Source organism: Enhydra lutris, unplaced genomic scaffold, assembly GCF_002288905.1.
Source record: "Enhydra lutris kenyoni isolate GAN:26980312 unplaced genomic scaffold, ASM228890v2 scaffoldscaffold18, whole genome shotgun sequence".
NCBI lineage: Eukaryota > Metazoa > Chordata > Mammalia > Carnivora > Mustelidae > Enhydra > Enhydra lutris.
The window spans coordinates 1,220,183-1,239,921 of NW_019154102.1; the positions used below are offsets into that span (position 1 = coordinate 1,220,183).

General features: G+C 44.6%; 2 pseudogenes; one reads left to right on the forward strand and one right to left on the reverse strand.

Moving 5' to 3' along the window:
• Positions 1-263: 263 nt before the first annotated feature.
• LOC111147909 lies at positions 264-11,757 on the reverse strand (annotated as a pseudogene).
• A 6,853-nt stretch (positions 11,758-18,610) lies between these two features.
• Positions 18,611-19,483, forward strand: LOC111147899 (annotated as a pseudogene).
• Positions 19,484-19,739: the final 256 nt, after the last annotated feature.

Here is a 19,739-nt window from a genome sequence, read left to right on the forward strand (position 1 = left end):
AGAGAGAGAGAGCTGGGGAAGAAGCAGGGAGAGAGAGGGAGAGAATCCTCAAGCAGACTCCCTTTTGAGTGCAGAACCCAATGGGGTTTCCATCCCAGAACCCTGGGATCATGACCCGAGCTGAAGGCAGAGGCTTTAACCCACTGAACCACCACCTTGGTTAGATTTCTAGAGCTACCCGCAGACTTTAAGGGTAGGGCAAGGGGAAGAAAAAGGTAGATTCTTTCTCAGTAGCCTCTTTACATGTATTTCTCACGTTCTCACTACCCATGTGTAGACATCCAGGGCTTGCCCCTGTCCTGCCTCTTCTGGGTCAAGTCATATGGGCTCGGGAATTTCTGTATCCCCAGCGTATTGGCAGTGGCTCTCCACTCAAACAAAGGTCCAGGGGTTTGGTCGTTCTGTTTTTATTTCTCTTAATCTTTTTGCAGCTTCTCTAGAGTCTCATGGTTCATGGCCCTTGCCAGGCAGGCCAACAAGCTTGATGAGGAAACATTGTTATCTCTGAGTTCACCATCCCCACCCATCTCTACTGTAAGACTGCCAGCCTTCCTTCATGGGAGCCATGCAGTGACCAATGGCACGTTGGCCTCCCTACCATGGGCTGCCCCACACCCTTGCAGGTGATGAACTTGAAAGGTACTGGTACTCTCTATCAGGCAAACACGTTCTCGGTGTCCAGAGAGTGGTGAACTGTCAGGTGCAGCCTTTCAAACTGTCCCCTGTGGAGGTAACCACCACCCAGTGCCAAGATGGCAAAACTGCCTTCTGTGAACTCAGGAGCTTTAGCAGAAGGTTGCCAATGGCACTCAAGTATTGAGGTTCTCGTCTTCCTTTCGGCACGGTGGTGCCCTTTCAACAAATCTAAGCATGGGCTTTTGAGGAATGGAAGCATCCTCAAAAGTTGGCAGCAGGAACAGCGGTGTTAGGACAGTGCTGGTGGGCAGGGCTGCCCCCAGATCAGACAGCGGTGCTCATAGGAATGGTGCCCTGGCACAAGCCAGCAGCCACCACATGGCCACGTGGGCCAGGGTGGCTGCAACAGCCTCCACCACGGAAGAGGGTGGTGCCCCTAGATCCACACTGGCATTTGCCCAAGACTGCTGGTATTACTGTGATTTAATTTGCATTTCCTGGGGTGCCTGGGTGGCTCAGTTGGTTAAGCAGCTGCCTTAGCCGCAGGTCATGATCCCTGGGTCCTGGGATTGAGCCCCATGTGGGTCTCCAGGCTCTGCAGGGAACTTGCTTCTCCTCTCCCCTGCTCGTGCTCTCTCTCTTGTTCTCAAATAAATAAATAAAATCTTTTTAAAAAGTGAATTGCTGTTCTCTTTAAAAAATAATAATTTGCATTTCCTGATGACCTATGATGTTGAGAATCTTTTCATATACTTCTTTGCTACCTTCTTAGATGAGGTATCTCTTAAGGTCTTTGGCCCATTTTTTTAATCAGTTGTTTTATTACTGAGTTTTAAGAATTTTCTGTGTATTTTGGATAATAGTCCTTTATCAGGGGTGTCTTTTGCCATTGTTTTCTCTCTCTCTGTGGCTGGTCTTCTCATTCTCTTGAAGTCGTCTTTTGCAGAGCAGACGGTGTTCATTTTAGTGAAGTCCAGCTTGTCAGTTATTTCTTTCACTGATCATGGCTTTGGGGTTGTATCCAAAAGTCATCACAGTCCCCAAGGCTACCCACATCCTCTCCTGTGTTTTCTTCTAGGAGTTTTACAGTTTTGTGTTTCACATTTAGACCTGTGACCCATTTTGAGTTTATTTTTGTGAAGGGTGTGGTATCTGTGTCTAGGTTGTTTTGTTTTGTTTCACACATGGAAGAATATTTTCCTTTTAAGAAGAGTTTTTCTTTTAAAATGTGTTCAGTGCTGGTACAGACAAAGTACTGATAAGCACAAAAGAGGAAAACAACCCTATGACCTGAAGATAACGGATACGGTTTTGCTGTGAAACCTTCAGACATGTGCACGTCTGCAGGAATGTCACGGGAGGTTAAAATGGGGCTCCTTGTGCACACTTCTGTCTGAAGCCCTAAAAGTCGATTATACTACAATAAGTAGCCAAGGACCCCATGTCCCAAATATCCTAATTAAGGTGTTATGACTTCTATTCAACTGACACAGGGTAAACTGAGAGATTATGAAACGGGCTCTGCCAGCTTGGAGCAATCCCCTCTCTAGTCTCACAGTGAGGTCTGAAGAGCAGTGAGAGAAAATTCTGCCAAGAACGTTGTTGATGGGCTGGATCCCATGCCACTTCCCAGCGGGAGAGGAGGGCAGTCCCTAACCCCAAGGCAAGTGAGGGACCCTTGAGGGTCAGAGAGCAGGGAGAATGTGTGCCTCCTCGAGTTTGGGGACTGGTGCCTGCCTTTTGCCAAGAGATGCCCACAGGTAAGAGACTGTAGCTGTGCCTCAGTCTGCCCAACAACAAGTAGAAAGAAGGACTGCCCTCCTCAGTGAAGGGCAAAGATGTGTAACCTTTACCAGAGGCTGTAGGACTCTGAGGAGGGAGCTGGCCTGGGTTGCTGGAAAGGGGAACCACACTGCAGGACTCCTGAGTGGGAGGACCCAAAGGAGAAAGGAGGACCCAAAGGAGAAAGTCAGCATAAGGAAGAATGCTGGAGACCACATGGGCTGAGAAAAGCACGGGAAGCTTCCAGCTATGAGAGGGACAACATTGTCCACAGAAAATCTTGGGAGCAGCCTGCAAAAACACCTGTCAGATAAAAGAGGCTGCAAAGGTCTGTGTGGCCAACCACAGGAGCCAATGATGGTCCAGGACTCTGCCTGCTATTGAAGGCTGCCCTTCCCCCAATCTCCCCCAGGCTCTACCTCCCTACCCCCACCCCGCACTGTGGAGGGGTCAAAGGCAAAGGGAAGAGGAGCAGCTCTGAGAAGAAACCCTTCCATGATTCTGAGCTCAGAGCAGTTCAGCCTGAAGGAGAAGACTCCCTTCGAGTAGAGAGAAGTTCAGACTGGACTGGATGTTTTAATTCTCAAAGTAAGACTGCCTACCTGACTGCAAGAGACCGGAAATACTGAGAACTGCCTGAGATTTCATCCACGGTCCCCAGAAGGACAAATCCGCAGATCGGGTTTCACAGAAATGTGGGAGAAGAAAACAGTTGCTTTATTATTGCACTTGTGCCTGTGTTGGTCAACAAAATGGTAATGAATATAAAAATTATTTTTAAACAAGCATTGGATCATATTAGATTCTTATATCAATAAAATGACTAATGTATGTAAAGCTCCTAAGTGCCTTAGTGTGTTATCTACTAAGTGCCTTAGTGTGTTATTGACTATTATCATCATTATTAATGATTTTGTAACCAGCCTTTTTTCATTTAATGATATATCCTAAATGTATTTTCATGTCAATAAATACAATTAAAGTGCACAGTCAGAATGTGAGATCCATGCTGTCTGTTTATGCAGTAATGTATCCTTCTATTTACAACAGGGCCCAGCATATAGTAAGTAATTGATACATAATTGTTAAATGAATAATTTCAAATGGATGCTGTGTTATTGTATGGGATGTACTGTAGTCACTGATCTTTTATTATTGGTTAGAAAACATTGCAAACAGCCACATCTAGGTGCTTTCATGGTTATAAATCAGCCTCTAAAAATACCCTTGTTTTGTACCTTTGTGTATGTCCTTAATAATTTTCTTGGTATAAATTCTTAGAAGAAGAATTGCAGGGTCAAAGGGTATAAACGTTTCATCAAAACTGAAAATTCCTGCCAAATTGTCCTCTGGAGGGATTTTGAGGCTAAGGAAGAACTAGGAATTTTCAAGTACAGAGATGATTATTTTTTTTTTATCTTTGCATATCTCTAGATATTTCCCAGTTCCAAGAGTTTTGGCATGGCTTCAACGCAAGAAGGTTTTCTGCAAGGTTGAAAATAAAAACATATTTCAAGAACTTATTCTAGGGCATAGTTGGCTGAGTGAAATGGAAGGAAAAATAGAACATTTGGTAATAGAAGTGTGGAGAGTAACTCCTGAGCCCTGTCAGCTTGGAAGAGCATGGATTCATCTCCAAGCATCACAAAGATGACAGGTCAAAATGTCACTATTTATTGAGCACCTAAGTATGGCACTGCACTAACCACTTTGGAGTGCAGTGGCCTGTGGCTGCCATCCCTCGCTCTCCTCCCACCGTTCCCCATGTCCAGGCTATCAGCTTTCCAGGGAAGAACCGTTGTTGGCTTCAACTTGCATCCCTGGCATGCAGCAGGAGAAAGGCTGTAGATGCAATACATGTTTGTAAGATGGAACAAAACTCTTCTAGGAAAATTCCAGAGGGGTTGGCACAAACTCTGAAAAGCAAACACACATACATACATTTGAATGATGAATATCAAATGTGAGAAACTAAACCACTGTCATCTTGAGCTCTCACACTAGAAGCTCTGGCAGATTTGGGGTCTTGAGCCCCTTCTCAGATTGTTCTGCTGTCCCCAAATTTGCTCAGTAAAAGCATCTAGTCAGAACCGATCATTGTGGAGCACCTGGGTGGCTCAATGGGTTAAAGCCTCTGCCTTCATCTCAGGTCATGGTCCCAGGGTCCTGGGATCAAGCCCTGCATCGGGCTCTCTGCTCCCAGGAGAGCCTGCTTCCTCCTCTCTCTATCTGCCTACTCGTGATCTCTGTCAAATAAATAAAAATCTTGGGCGCCTGGGTGGCTCAGTGGGTTAAAGCCTCTGCCTTCAGCTCAGGTCATGGTCCCAGGGTCCTGGGATCGAGGCCCGCATCGGGCTCTCTGCTCAGCAGGGAGCCTGCTTCCTCCTCTCTCTCTGACTGTCTCTCTGCCTACTTGTGATCTCTCTCTGTGTCAAATAAATAAATAAAATCTTTAAAAAATAAATGAATGAATAAATAAATAAATAAATAAATATCTTAAACAAACAAAAAAAAAGAACTGCTCATTGTCATGAGTCTTCACTGTGCTCCCTTGGTGAAATGGCAGACAAGAATGGAAGCCATCAGAAGCTTGAGACCTTGAGCCAAAGAACTCAAAATGTTGAAAGCTTCTCTTAGGATCTGTGTGTTGGATCTGTGTGTTGAATCTGCCTTTGGGGTTTTGGCAGGTTCCCTGGATATTGTTGGTGGGTGAGAGAAACAGTACGGCAGGTGCTGTTGACTGTCTACCCAATGTCTGTTCACTCCTGCTTCTTTACCATAGAACCCAATATTATTATTAGAGACAGCAAAGCATCTAACTAAAAAATTATATTTCCAGGCCTGCTTTGAGGATGGATAAAAAGGGAGTTGTTGGATGGGACTTCTAGAAACATTCCTAAAGGAGATTTATCCATCTTCCTGACTTCCTTTCTTCTTTCTTCTTCATACCCAGATCACAGACACAATAGCTGGAGCTCCAGCAGCCACTTTGCAGCCATGAACTTGAGGTTGAAAATCAATATTAGGGATGTAAAGCAGAAAGAATAGGAGACTTGATCAAAGCAGCCCAACACTGCCTGCTTTCAGCTTTAGTTTACTTGAGAGAGAAACAAACCCCTATTTGTTTAACTACTGTCACTTAAGGACTCTGTTACTACAGGCTAAAGGTAATTGCTAAGGGAATGATGACCTATGGGGTGAAGGGCCCAGTAGTACCCCCAGGAGTATTTTGCAAATTTTGGCGAGGGGAGGTATATTTTTTGTTGCCACAATATATGGCACTGCTTGTATTTAGTTGACAGGAGTCTGAGATTTCTTGTCCCAGATATTCATGTAGATTTAAAACAACAGTGAAATGTTTATAATGACCTGTGCCTTCAACATAATTATATTTTACGAATAAATTGAATGTGTTTTTTGCATGGCTTCAGACACACCTAATTTCCCAGGAATGTGATTGCCATGTAAAACAAAAATTTGGGGGGCTCCTGGGTTGCTCAGTTGGTTAAGCGTCTGCCTTCAGCTCATGTCATGATCTCAGGTTCCTGGGACTGAGCCCCACGTCAGGCTCCCTGCTTGAGCCCAGGGAGTCTGCTTCTCCCTGGTTCATGTTCTCTTTCTCTCTCAAAAGGGTAGGCAAAAATCTCCAAAAAAAAATTTTTTTTTACTCTTTTTTGGAACTCTACAAAGATTTGCTCACTATTTGAAAAATTATGTCACCAATGGCAACACTAGTTGTATGCAGTGCAACACACTATATTGATTTAAGTTTATGAATAATTACAGCACCGGCTCCTTTGTTTTATCTTCCGTTACGGTTGGGCCCAAGCAGTTCCAAGTTGAAATACGTATTACTTTATTACAAATTACCACCCTTTTATTTCTTCTTCGAATCTTTCTCGTCAAGGTGCTGATTTTATTTTTGAGAAAGTAGGTACAGGTAGGTTATATTATGTTTTATTCCACATCAGGATCATAAAGTGTGTCCCATTAAGCAGGGAGGAGGGCATTGGTCTTGACAGTGCCTGTCGTCCAAACTAATGGGACCCATATACACTCAGCCTCCATCTGCCTTCTTTGCTTTAGTGTGAAGAGGCAGAAAGAACTGGCAGTAGAGTGAATTTTTGGGGTCTGCCCGTCAAGCAAAAAAGGTGTTTTTTGTTTCGTTTTGTTTTGTTTTACATTTATCTGTGGCAAGCCTGGCTTTAGGCATAAGAGCAGAAGACACATCATGAGCAATGCCGTTTGAGAGCTAATCATCTCCGGGAGAGCAGAGTGTTAATCCATGATCCACCACCGACAACTCTGTACACATTAGTTTTTCAGAGGACACAGAATTAGGACAGAACTCTGTGTTGACAGAGGGGGAGGGAGAGTAAGACACAGTTCTGGAACTCCAGGGACTGAGAAAGGAGAGAGAGGGGAGGTAAAGAAACGACAGCGGCCATCTGCGGGTAGGGGAAGGGTGCCAGGGGAAACAGCACGGCCAGGACCACTGAGAAGACCTGTAGCCAGCATGGCCAGCCCATCTTTCACCTCAGTCACCCCTCCAGAGCGACTGAATTAACCACATCTCACACTCCTTAATTGGAGCAGATAATTGGCGAGCTGGCTTTGTGCACAGGAAGTGTGTGCAGTTAGATTTGGCAGAGTGGAACAGGAAGAATGGGGACCACCTGATTTCGTCTTGTGCCAAGGAGGGTGACACAAAGCAGCAGTGTCTCCTATGGAGCCTGGCCCGAACAAAGCCGGGGGACAGAGAGCCCTGTGCAAACTGGTGGGTGAATAGGGTCTTCCTGGGAAGATTGCTAAAGCAGATAACAGTCAGGACCTCTAGGACTGGTGATTAGGCTGTGATTAGGCTGCTTTGTGACCTTGGGCAAGTGACTTAACCTCTCTGTGTCTGTTTCCTCAGCTGTAAAACAACTGAGGAAATGAAAATCCCCCTTAAAATCCTGTCACTCCATTCCATCTGATCCCCACATGTGGATTGAATGTCTTCTCTGTGGGTAGAACTGTGCCAACTGTGCAGGGGGCTATGCCTGCTTCCTCGACACCCGGGCACCCCCCCCTTACCCCTCCCCATTTCCTTCCCCACACCTGCCCATAGCAGTACGGAGGGGTGTGAAACAGACAAAAATGAACAATCCTTTTGTGTCTGTGGGGAATTAAACCTTTACCTTCTCCCCAGATAAATCTCAACCTACTTTTACTTCAGGCTGGGAGATATCTTGGTCTAACCTCCTGACCCAGCCCTTGGCTGGGTCTTCTATCAGACATGCCCTAATGGGCACAGGCTTAAGGGGGCTGTTGCCAGGACAACAGAAACCAAACACTGGTGGATGTTTCTGAGGATGTGGTAAGTGAGGTATTCACCAGATGACCATCCCATGACTGTCAGACTTCTTTTCTAGCTACTTTTTGGAATCTTCATTCTTAGAAAACCCTTTGTTACGAAATATGCTCAGGTCTGGAAAGGAAACGAGGTTCAGTCAGCAATACCCTCAGTGTGAACTCTGGAATAGCATTTCCTTTTGAAAGATTCATCCTCATTTTGCTCCTGGCTTCATGCTGGTGTGTGATGACTGTGTTTCCTGGGGATTTCCAACCTGAGCAGCAAGCAGCCCAGGCCGAAGGACAGAGGACACCCATCCTGAGGACAGAGATGTCCTCTGAGGACAGAGATGGCTGTATTGCTTGCATGACTTCTTCTGTCCCACAGTGGTAGACAAAGAGAGTCAAGAGACTGTGCTTGTGTGACCCTGGGTGAGTCTCTTTACTTCCCTGAGTATCAGTGCAGCAACTGAGGCATTTAATAACTTCTATTCTTGGGGGAAAGTTGAGGGCAAGTTACTGAAGCATGCTGAATACCCGTTTGTAACAGACATTATTATTTTTATTGTTTTGCTTTTTGCTTAAATTTTATTTTTCATGATCTAACAATTATACAAGTGACCAAATGATTTTATAAAATTATAACATTTTGGTAAAATCATGTGGTCTCAAGTTATTCTTGAATAATATTACCATTCATTACAAGAGTTTAAATGCAGAAATGTGTCAGTATTTTTCTTATTAAGCTTGGTCATCACATGTAACTGAGTCTGAATTACAGACAGTATAATCTCATAAAAGGGATAAAGTATAGGAGTGCCTCACTGGCTCAGTTGGAAGAGCGTGTGACTCTTGATCTTGGGGTTGTGAGTGCCAGCCCTACACTGGGTATAGAGATTAATTAAATAAAATTAAAAAAAAAACTGGTGAAGTGTAAAAAAATATGGCCTAGCTATAAAAATCATTCAACATCTATAAAGAGAAAATGAATCAGAAAGTCTCATGTCATTTCCACAACTAACCTGTAATGCATTTATTAATCAGAGAATCCAAAATAACATTTTCCTCACTGGACTGTTGTGAGGATTCAATGAGAATATCAAGTTACTGGTGCCCAACAGGTATCTAATAAGTGATAGTTATTAATATGTTTCTACCCTCAAGACAGACACAGCTACATATAGGCACAAGAGCGTGTGTGACGCACACATGTTCTCTCTTCTGGTTCTTTTATAGACAGTCCAATTAGTGGAGATGGATGGATATTCTCTTCAGAGTGTGAGCACAAGAGGTAGTCATCTATTTTTTGCTTTTCAGGGTGTGGGTCATTATCAGAGATGAGTAAATATTCCTTAGGGCCCTCAAGAATCCAGCCCTGGCTAGGTTAGCTCCTGAACTCACACTTCCAGGCTAACTGGGGACACGACCCTCGTAAGTAGGAACAACAATCCAAGATGGCACTTGAATAAGTAACGGCTGGATTTTGCAGCATGGGTGGGGTTCAGACTTCATGATCCATCTAGAACAGTTTATGGTTCTGTGGCTACAAGTGCTGTGCAGAACGGCTTTGTGGAAGAGGTACATGTATTCTCTGGCCTTGGAGGAGAAGAGAAGCCACTTGTGGGGTGGGAACCAATGTGAAGGGCAAAAGAAATCTGCTTTCTCTGGCTGAGGTGGACTATGAGGCCAATGACAGAGGTTTATGGTGTTATAAAAATGGTGTCTTGGGATGGTCCTGCATCACTTTGGTAAGAGACCAATTTGGGCTCCTTGAGTCATGTGTTGTGGGCCAGTCACCAGTACCGGGTTCCTTCTGCTCCCATCACATACATTTCAAGGCGTTACTTCATTTGAAAGGTTAAGATGTTACAGATAACCCCAGCCACATGGATTTTCAACAGCAAAGTAGTGGGTCAAGTTTATCGGTTGTTGTGTTCTGTCTACTCCCCTTTCCTCTGTCTGTCCTAGTGGAATACTATTGGCTTCTTCTCCTGCCTGGAAGTGAGGGCTTGGTCTAAGGGAGGGCTCCAAGCTCTGTCATTTACATGGTAAAGTGAATCAATATGGCTCATCAATAGGTATATTCAGGCTTCCAGGGAGGTGCACAAATGTGCATTGTACAGCTTGAAGAACCTTTCTATGGGCACAGCCATGCAAACACCCCCAGACTGAGAGTGAGAACACTTCCAGATCCTTCACAGGGGCATGAACATTTGAACTACATTCTTATGTAACGAATGTATTTGTCCTTTGGAAAAGACATTTAACTTGGGAAATAAGTGGGGGGAGGGGAGAAGATTATAAGGATAAGACTCACATCAGTCAGCTGATTAGTTATTGAGCAAACATGGACAGAGTGCCCACCGTGTTCTGTGATCCATGTACATTCAAGGTTGGCTTTGGAACCAGTGCTATGACCCTCAGACTCCCCTCTTCTTCTCTCTAGCTTCACCGCTACTGTCCTGACGAGACTCTCTCTGTCTCTCCTAGACCAGTGATATAGCTTCCTAACTGGTCTCACTGCCTCCAGCTTCTCTAGTTGTTTTTTAATTTATGAACCTAATCATGTACTTCTCTGCTAAAACCCTATTAGTGGCTCTCCACTGTCACAGCCTGGGTCCTGGCTCCTCTCTGTGGTACTCCTGGCCAGGAACCTCTTTTCCAGCCCTGTTTGCTGCCTCTGCCCTCATAGCCACATGACCTTGCTTCTCTTTCCCAAATACATGGCTTTCACATGCTATTCCCTCTGCCTAGAATGCCTTTCCTCACATTCTCCCCCAAATCTTCCACATAACCTCAGAGCCATCCTGTCTTACTTTCTTTCTCTCATACCCCCTAGCCAGTCTGCCATGAAATCCAGGTGGATTTCAATGGACTTCTGAATACTGCCAGAATCTGTCTAGGTCTTGCTGTCTCCACTACCGCTAATCTCTGAGACCAGCCTTCACCATGATCAGGTCGCTAACTTCCTGAATGGCCCCTTGGCTTCTGTCCTTGCCCTCTCACCTCTCAACACAGCAGCTCCTCTCAACATTGCCTCCTCTCAACACAGCAGCTAGAGTGACCTTCTTAAAATGCATGTCAGATCATGTCACACCTTTGCTTCAAACTGCCCAAAGCAAGAGTAGGTGCAATGGCTTGTCCCAGTCACCAAGAGGCATTCCCGCACATGCCCTCCCTCCCTGCTCAGTTGTGTTGTGTTGGTAGCTTGGAATTGGCCATGGTGGGAGTATTTATACCAAAGGAACTGGCAAATGCTTAAAGAACGGGGCTTTTTTTTTTTTTTAGACCCAATCTGCCAGCACACCACTGCTCCGATGGTCACCTATTTCTCTCAGGGTTAAGAGCCACAGTTGTCGTGATTGCCTGCAAAGCCTCTGCAGTCTGACCTTGCCTCCTGCTTTGCTCCAGCCTCACTGGCCTCCCTGCCCTCCCTCACACAGGCCGGCACCCTAGTGGCCGTGTATTCCTTCTCTTTCTAGAAGTCCTTGCTCAAATGTCACCTCCTCAATGAGGCTTCCCTGACTTCTTCAATATGACTTTTAACCTCCACATGAGCTGTCCTATTTCCCCCACAACATTCTAACTGTTCTAGAATTTACTTGTTCTTATGTTTATTATTTACAGTCTATACCTCCGCTGCACCCTCCCCCCCAATAGAATGCCATCTCCATGAGGGCAGGGATTTTGGACTGTTTTCTTCACTGATGTGATCCTGTGCCTGGCACCCAGAAGGCACTCAGAAAGGATTTCCTGGCGGACTGGCAGACTGGCTGATTGAATCTCCAAATGCTTACCTCCTCTGCAATAAACCTTCCTGAAACTTGGCACTTTCCTCCTTTCCATCCACAAAAGGTCCTGATTCTTGTCCTCTATGTTATGCTTGCAGCTCCTGAAGTTCTTCTGCAGCATCATGATGATTTTCTTATGACTGCCTCCCCCACCGGACAGCTGTCTGGGCTCTTCAAAGACACCCCTAACACCTCCACCTCGCATGACCCCCATTGCTAGCTGTTAAGTGAATGCATGAATGTACATGTGAATGGTAAGCAGAATATGATTCTCACACAGGTTGGTCTTCTCCTCTGGAGGCCCCCTCATGATGGCGCTGCTGGGAAAGCCTGAGGCAGGGAAGGATGGGGAGTGATCCTTGGTGAGGTGGGGCTGGGGGTGGGGAGGGGTGGGGAGGGAAGCAGCCCTGAGTGTGGGGGGCAGAAGGGAGTCTTCTCTCTTCTGAGCTCTGAGCAAACTGGTTATTATTTCTTTCTATTACACTTCTCACACCCTCCCTCTTCTCGGCTGTTTCTCTCACCTTTCAGACCTCTGAACTTTGATCCCAGGCCAGGGTCAGCTTCAGGTACAGGGAGAGAAGACAGCTGCCTCTGTGGTGTGATCTGGGGGCCTCAGGAAGTTTCTTCACTCTGGTGCCACTTTCCTCGGGTCTTCCTTTTCTTTCCGTTTTATTGAGATATACTTAAGACACAGCAAGCAGTAAGTTAAAGATGTACAGCATAATGAGTTGACTTACATATACTATGAAATGATCACCACAATTAGTTAAAATTTATTATCTCATATAGAGGCAAAAAAAAAAAAAGGTTTGAATGTTTTTTCTAGTGATGAGAACTCTTAGGATTTACACTTTTAACAACTGTCCAACATACACAACAACATCGCCAAAATCATGGAGTCACACATTATATCCTTGGTACTTATTGATCTTATGACTGCAAGTTTGTGTCTTTTGACCACCTTCTTTTGACCACCTTCTCCAAAGACCACCCCCACACCCCCTTCCTGGGTTAACCACAAATCTCATCTCTTTTTCTCTGAGTTTGGGGTTTCACTTTTGTCTCTTTTTAAAATTCCAGATGTAAGTGAAGAGGCCTAGAACCCACTGGTGTCTCAGCAAATGGCCACACAGAACCAAGGTCCAGGAGAATCGGCTCCCAGGGTTTCTAGAGCACACGGCAGTTTCAGGCAGTTGCCAGCCTGGGGTCTTCCCCACCCAGAGTTCTGAAGGCTGCGTTTCGGTGGCCTCAGAGCTGAGAGGAAAGGAGCCAGGGACAGGGAGGGGTGGGGAGGAAGGCTTGTCTGTCCCAGTGAAGCCCCTGTCCACCAAGGCCAGCTCCACTTCTGTTCTCACTGCCCAGCCTCCCAAGGACAACGAAGGGGCTGCGCTGTGGGGAGAGGGGTGACTTGTCTCCTTTCCCAGCCATCAAATGAGGAAGCAGGGTCCACACCCTAACTCTCAGCCTCAAGGGAGTACAGGATGTCCTAACACGTCCTGTAGAACCACTTAGTAATTTTCCAGTTACTAATTTGCCTTACCTGTTCTGTTCAAACAGGCTAATTGTTTCCTCAAAAAGACTCAAGTGTAGTGGGATGAAGTCACCAGAGACATGCCTAAACAATTACAAACTCTGGTCGTGGGCGCGCCAAGAGACTGGTAACCAGCTCCTCAGACAATGTTGATCTGATGTTATCTTTTCTAAAGCAAATTCGGTGAGGATGCGCCTCCTGGTGGTAAGATGCGATTCTGCCAGGCAGGAAGACTCCTTCCCCAAAGTGACTCCTTCCCTGGATAGGAGAATAACTGGGCGTAGGTGCTGCTTTTGGAACATTCTCTGTATGTAAAGCACATTACTGTTATTTCTCAGTAACTATTTATTGATTAAAATATGAAATAAATGTGATTAATATAATCCATTCATAATTGTGATCTCGGAAGGTGTGAATTTTAATCAAAGCAAAAAATCTGCCAAGGCAGAAAACAGGGAAAATTGATCTCTGGTCTGATAAGGAAAGAGAATATAATTTTGCAAACTTCCATATACTTTATGGCTTTTATATTGTGGGTATTATATTCTCTGTTGACTTAGAACAATTCCATTTTTTTATTACAAAAAAATTCAAATATACCAAAAAATAGAATAGTAAATCCCCATATAGTCATTACCCAGGTTCCAGAGCTGTCATGATTTTGTCATGCTCACTTTTTATGACCCATTAAATGTTTTTAGTTGCTTTTCCCCCTTAGATATTATAGCCCTGACATCATGTTACATTACCATAAATATTTCAGTATGCATTTCTTTTTTTTTTCCCTAAGATTTTATTTGTCAGAGAGAAAGAGAGAGAGGAGAAGCAGGGGGAGTAGCAGGCAGAGGGAGAAGCAGGCTCCCCACTGAGCAGGGAGCCTGATGCGGGACTCGATCCCAGGACCTTGGGATCATGACCTGAGCTGAAGGCAGCCGTCTAACCGACAGAGCCACCCAGGCGTCCCTCAGTATGTGTTTCTGAAAACTGGGCATTTTCTTACATGACCACTTGCCATTTTTACATCTAAAAATTCATAATCCCTTGGAGTCATCGACATGCTCATGTAGTCCACATTCAACTTTCCTTAAATATAAAACTTTTTGCAGTTGTTTGTGAATCTAAGAAGTGCACACATCACGTTTGTTGTTTGGTTCTCTCTCTCTCTCTCTCTCTTTGTCCCTCTCTTCTTTCTCTCTCTCAATTTCCCTCCCTCGTTCCCTCCTACTTAACTTCTCCTTATGTAGAAGGAAATGTACAAGTATTAAGCACATAGTTCAAAGAGTCTGGATAAATGCATACACCTGGCAGCCTACATCCTTATCATGATAGAGAATGTTTCCCTCACCTCAGAAACTTTCCTCCTGTGCCTTCACAGACAACTCTCCCTTCGCCCCCAGCCACTGCTCTGACTTCTCTCACCGTGGATGGTTTTTGCCTGTTCCTTGTTGTATGCAGCTACTTGTCCTCAGCATATTTTGGGGGTTCATCCCTGCTGTTGCATGTTTTTTTTTACTATGAGTTATATTCCATCATCCGCATGTACCACAATCTGCTTGTGCACATTCCTGTTGCTGGACATTGGAATAGTTTCCAATCTGGGCTCCTGGGGAAAAAGCTGCTATGAATATTTTTGTATGAGTCTTTTTGTGGACATGTGTTTTCATTTCTCTTGGGTAAATACCCCAGAGCAGAATAACTTGTCACAATGCATGTGTATGTTTAACTTTGTAAGAAAACCCTACATGTCTTCTCCTGAGCACACCCTCTTTATCACTTTCCAGTTGTTGGGTGGTCGGCATTCTGCATATGGCCAACAGCTTCCCTGAGGTGTCCCCTAACTTGTCCCTCTTACCCCTGGGTTGCCTATAAACTAGAAGTCTGATTTAAAACCCGAGTGTGATTCAGTTTAAATATGTGGGCAAGGATGCTTCAGAAGTGATGTTGTGTACTCCATCCCACCTCTCACTGGGAGTACCTGCATGACACAGTTAGCTCTCTCTTCATTCAGACACTGAGATGGATCAGTAAATCCGGCGGTGGGGACCCCCTGAACCCCCCTGTGTAAACTTCCCCCCAGCAACCCTTCATCTAATGGTATCAAATGAACTTTGCCTTGAATTTTTGTAAGGAATTGCAAAATGTTGATTTTTTTAAAAATTCTATCAACCTTCCACATATATCACGTGGGATTCTGCAAAAAGGAACCTTTCTTCCACAACTTTCTCTCATGGTTGTAGAGGACAGGCAGGAAAAACACTTAACTATATGTCTTCAGTCTGCTTGTGAAAATTTTTAGTTTGGTTTATTGATTGTTAGAAACTTTTTAAAAAAGACTCCAACAAGAAAAGCTGTCCCAATCAAGGATTACTCAAATGTAAGAATTCCCTCACTTTGCTTGAAGTAAAAGACACATAATATAGAGGAACACTGACATGTCAATGGACCTAGAGAGACTGTGAGCTAGAGAGTAATATTTGTTGGGTCACCAGGGCTGCTCGGTGGGTTAAGCGGCCAACTCTTGGTTTCCAGTCAGATCATGATCTCAGGCTTCTGAGATCAAGCCCTGCATTGGGCTTCCTGCTGAGCTCGGAGTCTGCCAGAGGATTCTCTGTCTCTCTCCGTCTCTCTCTCTCTGTCCCCTACCACTTACATGTGTGCATGCTCTCTTTCTAAAATAACTAAATACATCTTTTTTAAAAAAGAGTAATAATTATAATGATAATAGTTACTAACATTTATGGAATATTTCCTACTGATTTAGTGAACTACTAATGAAATTTAACTCATTTTCATAATAATTAGTAACAGAGAAAATAAGAGACCTAGTCATTATGTAACCTAAAGGGCCTTATTCAGGTTATGTTTAACTTTTTTTTTTTTTTAAGATTGATTTATTTGTTTGAGAGAAAGTGCAAGTGCACATATGGGCAGAACGAGAGGGAAAGAGAATCTCAACCAGACTCCCTGCAGAATGTGGAGCCTGATGTGGGGCTTGATCCCACAACCCATGAGATCATGACCTGAGCAAAATCACAAGGTGGATGCTCAAATGTCTGAGTCACCCAGGGGCCCCGATTTGCTTTGATCAATAGCATATGACAGATGTAACATACAAATTCCAGAGCGGGGACCTTAAGGAACCTTGAGATTTTGCCATCACTCTCCTGGAACCTCTCTGTGCTGCAGAGAAGCTCACTAAGCAGCCACAAAGAAAAGAACTGAGGAGCCCAGTCAACAGCCAACACCAACTGCCTGTTAAGCAAATGAGGCATTTGGACCCTCTGTCCACCACTGCTCTGTCAAGATGACTGCAGCTATAGGAGTGGTCTTAGGAGAGACTGGCAGAGAAACCTACAGAATTGTGAGAAATAATAAAGCATTACTGTTTTAAGTCACCAAGTTTGGGGGTGTTTTGTTATGCAGCAATGGATAACTGTTACATGAAGTGGGGAGGTCACAGGAACAAGATCATGTAAAGGCTTACTAACATGGTAAAGAGTCTGAATTTTGTTCTACGTGCTCTGGGGAATCATGAGGATTTTAAGAAGAGTGGTATGTTTTAAAAGATCACTCTAGGGGTGCCTGGGTGATTCAGTTAAGACAATTAGGTATCCAACTCCTTTTTTTTTTTTTTTTTTTAGATTTTTATTTATTTGTTTGAGAGAGAGAGAGAAAGAGACAGAGAGATAGCAAGAGCACAGGGGAAAGGGAGAAGCAGGTTTCCTGCTGAGCAGGGAGCCTGACATGGGGCCCAATCCCAGGGCCCTGGGGTCATGACCTGAGCCAAAGGCAGATGCTTAACTAACTGAGCCACTCAGGTGTCCCTAAGTGTCCCACTCTTGATCTTAGCTTGGGTCTTGATCTCAGGGTCAGGAATTCAAGCCCTGCATTGAGCCTACTTTAAAAAAAAAATCGCTCTGGTGCTGTGTGGAGAAAAGATTGTAGTTGGGTAAGAATGGAAGTAGGGAGATGAGCTGGGAGGCTTTTCTGGGCATCCAGACAAGAGATGAAAAATAAGTGGAGAAATGTGGGTCCTGCTAATGGATTGGCTTGGAAAGGACATAGTGAATAGCAATCTTCTTTCTTGAAATGCAGGGTTACATAAATATATGTACTATGTATATGGCAAGTCAGGATTTTTTTTTTTTTTTTCTGTCCCATTGGTGGAGAGGGGGAGTTCTTGGCAAGCAAAAGTAAAGAGACAGAGACTTGGTAGCCTGACAAGCACTAAAGTTATGTTTTGGGATGCAGTCAACGTTAGCAAATCTTTTCTTAAATAAAAGAAAAAATAGATTGCCCTGTATGTGCTCTGCTCTGAAGAATCTGACAAGCTAAAGACTCCCCTGAGCTCATGGAATGGAGTGCTGGCCCCATGAGGATGAACCTCTGTAATAGAACCAAGAGTGGTGTGGAGGGGAAAGTGTGGGAACCTGGGGAGGACAGTAGAGGAAGGAGAGGAGAGGAAGACACCTGGGTGGGGGGAAGGGCAAAACTGGAAACCCATCCAAGACAAAGTTTAACTTGGAGAAATGCAATGAGAAAAGTAAAGAAATGCTCTGTGTTTGCAGGAGTGTGGTGAGACTACTTTCCTTCTGGTGATGGACTGCTTCCCAAGCCCCCCCTCCCCAGGTGCTGCAGGCGCCTCTGGAGCTTTCCCAGATGTGTGTGTATTCCCAGCCATCACTGAGTGTGAACGGCTGAATGAGATATGGTTCTTGTCTTTAAGTTTTGCAGTTTAGTTGAGGGCACATGTCTTAAAACATGGTGTAATAACAATATAAAGAAAATAAATGCTGACCTTTTGCTGGATTGGGCTGGTTAGCTCTTGCTATCTCATATTTTTGATACTTTTTTTTTTTTAAGATTTTATTTTTTTATTTGACAGACAGGGGTCACAAGTAGGCAGAGAGTCAGGCAGAGAGAGAGGAGGAAGCAGGCTCCCCACTGAGCAGAGAGCCCGACGCGGGGCTCGATCTCAAGGACCCTGAATCATGACCTGAGCCGAAGGCAGAGGCTTTAACCCCCTGGGCCCCCCAGGCCCCCCAGTTTTTTTTTTTTTTTTTTTTTTTAAGTAGTCTCCATGCCCAACATGGAACCCAACATGGGGCTTAAACTCATGACCTTGAGATCAAGACCTGAGCTGAGATCAAGAGTCAGACACTCAGGTGGCTGGATGTCTCGTTGGCTGAGTGACTGTCTTCAGCTCATGTCATGATCCTGGAGTCCCATGATCCAGTCCCACAGCGGGCTTCCTGCTCTGACCTTCCCCCTCTCATGCTCACTCTCTCTCATTCTCTCTGTCTCTCAAATAAATAAATAAAATCTTAAAAAAAAAAAAAGAATCAAACACTCAACTGACTGAGCCACCCAGGCAACCCTCACCTATCTTTCTGATACTCTTATATCTGGAGATCTTCAGTGCTCGATTCAGCAACACATAAACATCTGGAGATATTCATATTTCTCTAAGCTCTTCCACATAGATGAACCTTTCTTACAATTTTGCTCTCCCCCCCTCCACCCACAATTCAGCATCATGAGTGTGGGTCCAGCTCAGCCCCAATGCCCACCTGGTCCCAGAGCATCCAATTTTAGGGACTCTTGTCCAGTACCTGAGATTTATGGGCCTGAAGAACATTATGCATCTTTGCAAATGTCTTCTGCTGAGACACCCCACATGGAGACCATCTCTCCTCTTTCTTCTTCTATGGATCTGCTTTTCAGGACAGCTCCGATTCTTCCACCAGTCCCAGAGTAAAACTAAGACCCACTTCTGTAGAGGAGAGCACAGTGAAGAAGGACGATACGGACCAGGGAAGAAACAGAAGATCAGAACTGCCCTCCCTCAGACCCAGCTACATGTACTCAGTGAGAGATTTCAGAGACAGAAATACCTCAGTCTCCTAGAGATGCAAGAACATTCCAACATTCTGAACCTTAACTATAAGCAGGTTAAGACCTGGTTCCAGAACCAGAGAATGAAGTGTAAGAACAGCAACTGGCCAGAGAATAGCAACAGTGTGACTCAGGACAACTCAACAGCTACAGAACATCCAGGCTTCTCTTCCTGTCACCAGGGATAGCTGATGAACCCTTCTGGAAACCATCCAATATGGAAGACCAGACCTGGTATAACCCCAATTGGAGCAACCGTTCCTGGAACAGTCAGACCTGCTGTCCCCACACCTGAAATAACCAAGCCTGGAACAATCAGCTCCACAGTTGTGGAGAGGAATCTGTGTAGCCCTGGATCCAGTTCCAGCAAAATCCTGTCAGTGGTTTGGAGTCCATCTCAGAAACTGCTGGGGAAAGCCACAGTGTAACGCTGCAAACCACTAACTGAAGTATCCAGCAAATAATGCATTTATTCCCAAATTACTCTATGAACATACAGCCTGAAGATATGTGATGATGAGTATATTATTCAATCTCAGTTTGGGCAGTGGCTGTATTAGTTCCCCTAAGCTTTGTTTTGTAGGGTCCTGTATCTCTGCTTTGATATTGTTTCTCATTGTACTGGTTGTGTCGAATGAGGGGGTATTATTGGAGTCTGATAAAAGGAGTTTCAGTAGCATTGGCTGCTATGGGCAACATGACAAAAGATGTTTCTGGCTATAGATAACTAGATATAATGCTAATTTGGATATCTCTAGGCTCTAGAATCT